The sequence below is a fragment of the Trachymyrmex septentrionalis genome, unplaced genomic scaffold (assembly GCF_001594115.1).
Source record: "Trachymyrmex septentrionalis isolate Tsep2-gDNA-1 unplaced genomic scaffold, Tsep1.0 scaffold202, whole genome shotgun sequence".
Lineage (NCBI taxonomy): Eukaryota > Metazoa > Arthropoda > Insecta > Hymenoptera > Formicidae > Trachymyrmex > Trachymyrmex septentrionalis.
Genome location: NW_017305203.1, coordinates 119,007 through 124,693, shown reverse-complemented (window position 1 = coordinate 124,693; position 5,687 = coordinate 119,007). Strand labels below are relative to the sequence as shown.

The following is a 5,687-nucleotide window of genomic DNA, read 5'->3' as shown; positions in this document are numbered from 1 at the left end:
TGGGGGGGGGGGGGAGTATTTAAAATAAACATTTTATCTCTTTGTATGAAATATATTTCTATACATATATACCGTATTCTAGTAGCACAATTTATTGGCAACATTGGCTCACTATATTTCCAATGTATGCCAATGTTTAACTAATGTTTTGCCAACAAATTGTGTTACTCGGGTCAAGTACTGATTTTTTGTCAAATTACTCAAAAATTTTTTAAATTTATAAAACATTAACATATAATACCCCAAATTCGGGGTGTGGAATTCAACACACACAGGAACTCTGGAGGATGTTGAAAGTTCTATATTCTCCATAAGAAAATTTTCGTCTATGTTTGTGATTCATTTAAAGTTTTAAAGAATAATTATTCATTGTTTTTAATAGCATAAGAAATGTACGTATATAAATATATATACATATTAAAAATATAATAGGATTTATTTTAGTGGCTTTATAATAATAATAATTACATTGTATGACATATATAAAAAAATTATTTAGCCTTATCAAAGGAATAAAAGAGATTTAAAATAAATTTATTCGAAATAATATCATTATATAATATTAAAAATAATATTGTTATTTTTAGCAATATAGGTTATTTATAATTGCAAAGAATCTATTTTCTATAATTTGTTATTATATTATTATAATATTGTTGTTGTATTGCATGAGATACAACAAATTTAATAAAATAGTGTTTGTTAAATTAAATGTACCATTCGATTCTTTAAATAAATTATATTTATAAATTAAAAATATCAACAATAATAAGATTGAAATTAAGATCGTTTTATGTGAGTATATTATTTAAATATAAAGCGCCACTTGATAGTTATATGTTGAACTAATACATATACGTACTCTTATTTAAATGAATTTATTTTAGAAATATGATTGCACGCCATTATAATCAGATTTTAATGCTTTAGATTATGTTGAAAATCCGAGTAATAAAGGTGGAATCACACGATGCTCGATTCCTTGAATAACATGTATACAGTTGTGCTGCTCTGATGTATGCTGGAATTCGTTCATTGAGCGCTGCATGCTGCATATGATTTTTATGTTTATTATGTATTATTTTATAGCTTATTTTCTTGCATGCACCAATCAAAAGAAACAATTGCTAAACAAGGCGCAATCATATTTCTAAAATAAATTCATTTAGATAAAAATATTAAGTTTTTATAGAACGATATAGGACTAAATATTGTCTTTTCTTATTCGTAAAAAAAGGTGCAATATAGAAAATATTTTATGCATGAATATGTATAAACGTATATAAATATTCATAAACATGTATAATTATATATGAAATATGTCTATATATGTTTATCCTTTTTTCTAATGTAAAATTACTTTTGTGTGTAATGGAAATAATAATAGTAATGTGAAAACATAAAAAATAATTAAAAGAATAATTTTTTCATTGTTTGTTTTAGAAAAAAACATGTTTGGAAAAATATAAAAAAAGTTGCTCATACACAATTATGTATAATTTTATATATCATTATACGTAAGTAATTTTTTTACGTTTCTTCAAACTTGATTTTTTTTTAAACAAATATGCTAGTGTGAAAATTACCCTTTTAATGTTCTCACATTACTATTATTATTTCTATTACACATTTTATTATTAAAAAGTAATTTTATAAAAAAAAGGAGAACATATAAACATGTATAGACATATTTAAATAATTATACATGTTTATGAATATTAATATATATATTTATACATATTCATACATATTCATACATGAAAAATTTTTTACTGGGCTATCTAAAACATGATTGTAATTAATTTAAATATTATAATTTCTAAAGTTTATAAGTTACTTTACATTAAAATTGTAATGACATTAAAAAATATAAAGAAAATAAAAATTTGATAATTAATATTTTATATTGCGTCATTATAAAAATTGCATCAATAAAGACTACACAAATTTTATAATATTTTTATTTAATTTTTATTCACAAATACAAAATATAGAAACAGAATTACATTTTGTTTTTATATAATAAATATTTTTTATCATAAATCTGTAAAGAAAAGCGTGATATTTACTGTGCATCGATAAGTATATTTCCGCACTGACATTATTCTGCAAAGCTATCAACTGTCGATTAAGAGTCAATAATAAAAGAATTGAAATTTAAGTGACGAGAAGAGATTTTGTATTAATCGAACAATATTTTGTTACTGAATTAGTCTAAAAATATATAATTTTATCGATAAAAATTAATGAAGTATTGGATATTATAAAATTTCGAACATCGGATATCCGGAAAGAATGTAACACCGGGTAGATCAATTATCTGACTGGATTTTATATTTTTTCCGGATATTCAATACAATTTCTCTATTCTATTTAAAGAAAGAAAGGAAAAAGAAAAGCAAGGAAAAAATAACGATAATAATTTTCTTTATCTTTCCAACATGAAAAGAAAAAGAAGAAATCGCTTTTACATTACTAGATTGAATAGTTTCTAGTTGTTTAACTTTTTTTTGTCTTATTTGAGATTTTATTAATTTAATCTTTTTAGTTTTTAATCATACAGTCAAATTTTCTATTGACAATTTTTTATTAATTATATACCTTTGCTAAAAAAATTAGAATTATTTATAAAAAATCCTGATACTTGAAAAACTCATCTTCAATGAAAATAGGTAAAATGTTAGAGATTAAAAATCATAATTCTAGTTGAATGTAAATAATGATATGTATTTTTAAACTTCAATTGCAAAATTGTTTTTACATTATTAGATTGAATAGTTTATGTAATCTAGTCGTTTATGATAAACGACTAGATTACATAAACTAAAAAAAGAAAAAAAATGAATTGTGTAAGAAATTCAGCTAATAAGAATAGAATTCTGCATTAAAATAACACAGGCTTTCAACAATATAAAATTTCAACTGGATATATTACTGGATATTACTGATATCCAGCTATCCGGCGCAGCGATAGCCGATGGCCGGACAGTAAAAAAGAATAAGATCAGATCCAAATACTTCCCGGATATCCGATACATCTCTAATAAAAAAATTTATATATGTTTAATTTATGTTTATTAGTAATTTAATTATTTCTCTTTTTGCGTTTAATAACGATAATCATAAAGAAGGTTGCCCACGTGTATAGGAGAATTTCTGTCTTAGAGATGGAACCTCTGGATGGAAACCCATAAATTTAGAGTATGATGAAATCTATCACCCAAAAAATGAGCATCCCGGGGCCCAGGCACGCCAGCGGTATTCCCTCTCCACTCTTAATCGAATTTGGATCTCTTGCATTCCGTACGAGTGTCCTAAGCCTTTAGACTACCGAGGCTGCATTCCGTGAACGGAATGCAAGAGATCCAGGTTCGACTCCCGGCCGAGATAATATTTTTTGCAATAAGAATTAATTATTTACAGATTTTAATATGTCATTCAATATTATTAAGATTGTTTTAAAGGTGCGAATAAGTAAAATTTGTTAAATTGCTAGTCAATTTGACTCATGATATTACTGCGATAGTTTAGTAGAGTTAGCATTTCAAGATCAAAAAATCATTCGGCGCGCGTTTCTGGGGACTGCATACGTATATAAATTCACATAAGAATCATACAAACATTAAGATTCAGCTAGACCGTTTATTGTTTTGATCTCTATAGTTTGTATTATCACACATATATGATCCTATAATATTATATTGTTGATATCTTCAACTTTCCTTGCCAATAAAAAAGTGAAATTTAGTATTAGGCAATAGATTTCATCATACTCTAAATGAATTTATGGGTTTTAGAGATTCCATCTCTAAGGTAGAAATCCTTCTATACCATGGACATCTTCTTTTAAAGAAGTTGTGTAAAATCTTTATTGAAATAAAGAATTGGAACAATCACTGTGATACCATCAATGTGTTTTAAATAATGTCAATCTTTTATTGACTGTAAGCACAATCTTATTCTCATTGTTTTATTGTAATCGTTAGCATGAGCGTATCCAGGGGGAGGGGAGGAGGGATTTAAGGATTCAGACTCTCCCGAAATTTTTTATTAATTATTTTATTTTAAGAGAATCTCGTTAGTGCACATTCATTCATATCGGTACCTAATAATTTTCCACTGCTTTACTAATGAGAGAATATGTTATTTTAAATTGGCCAATTAGTGATGTACTTTATTGAAATTTTTTTTATTTTTAATTTTAAAAAACATACAACTTTACTTTTGACCTTGTGTGAGTTTCTTGCTGTTACATAAAATATTGCTTTCTTCTATAAGACCATATAAGTAATTTTTAATATTTACTTCTGTTAGTTTGAACAAACAATAATAATATTGAAGATTTAAACATTTTGTAGTAGCTGTATTGTCTTTTTAAAAAAAAATATCTTTAAAAAAATAAGTAAAAGAGTTACATGATGTACAAAATGTAACATTTTTCCTCTTCAAAATAAGATACAAGGGGACGTTAAAGGTTGTAAAAATATCCAAATGAAATTTATTAACGTTAAAAATTGTTGTAAATGTCAAGAATAAAATTGGTGCTGTGACGTTTTTTTCAATATATTAGCAAAATCTCACCTTTTTTTTTATTCTTAGTCCGGTTAGCGCACGGTAATCTCTGAGCTGATAAAAACGTCTGTCCTCGAAAAGAATTCCACGATACCCTCATGATCATTAAACTTGTCATTTTTTGTGCAATGTTTTTTATGTTGACAGTTAACATGTTGTACACTTGTTTTTAAAAAAGTGCATTAGAAATCTTGTAGACAGAAATAATCTTAATCAAACAATTTTAATAAAAAGTACAATTTAGAATATTTTAATTTAATTTATTCTTCTGTTTTCTCCAATTCTATAGAAAAAATGAACTATAATTAAGTAGCGTAAAAAAATCTACGTTATTTTTATTAAAAATTATTAGTATTACAATTTAACAAGTAAACTTGTTACAAGAGTATTACAATTTAACAAGTAAACTTGACACTATGCTATTTATTTTTAATTATATTAGAAACATTTCTTTTTATATTTCTTTATAAATTTCTGCATTTAATTTGTTTAACGCGTTGTATTAATACATCAATGTGATAGAGTCATGTCTGATGATAGAGTCATGTCATTAAATAACTTATGCAACTACCTTGTACTTTGCTAAGTACTTACTAAGTAATCAATAAAGGCCATTTCTTAATAGATGTAATATTAAATACAATAAAAAATTGACATATCAAATATTAGGTGTAGTAAAAAGTCATCGCGTATTTTTTAGCTCAAAGTTGTATATACAATATCTTCGTCAATAATGAATGAAATTCAAATTTAAAAAAAGGGTTTTAAAGCTTGAAATCTCTACTTTTAAAAGCTTATCACATTTTTTAAGTTTATATGAGTTTGATAATTTTTACATACCAAAAACTACGAACTGAAAAAGACGAAAAATTTTCTTCTCACTTTGTGGATTTGTAACGTGTCCAAAACGAATTTGAGAAAATTTTCGATTACCTATCGTGAAAGCTTGATACTTTCCCTACAAAATCGTTTTTTTTTAATATTCCTACGACTTTTGATTACTGAGTTATCGCGGATTAAATAAAAGAATTATTTTGACTTTAATTGCTCATAACTCCATTAAAAATTGTCGTATCGTATAATTTAAAAAAGAGATTTTTAAAACTGAAACTTTA

The 5,687-nt window shown here is 25.1% G+C and overlaps 1 protein-coding gene across 1 annotated transcript in view; it reads left to right on the top strand.

Annotated features, from left to right (window-relative positions):
• The window catches only part of LOC108747903, a 6,548-nt gene extending 2,371 nt beyond the window's left edge, over positions 1-4,177 (top strand). The window contains exon 4 of the transcript XR_001939275.1: positions 4,166-4,177. The gene's annotated coding sequence lies outside the window, so the exon portion shown is untranslated. The remainder of the gene's footprint in view (positions 1-4,165) is intronic.
• Positions 4,178-5,687: the final 1,510 nt, after the last annotated feature.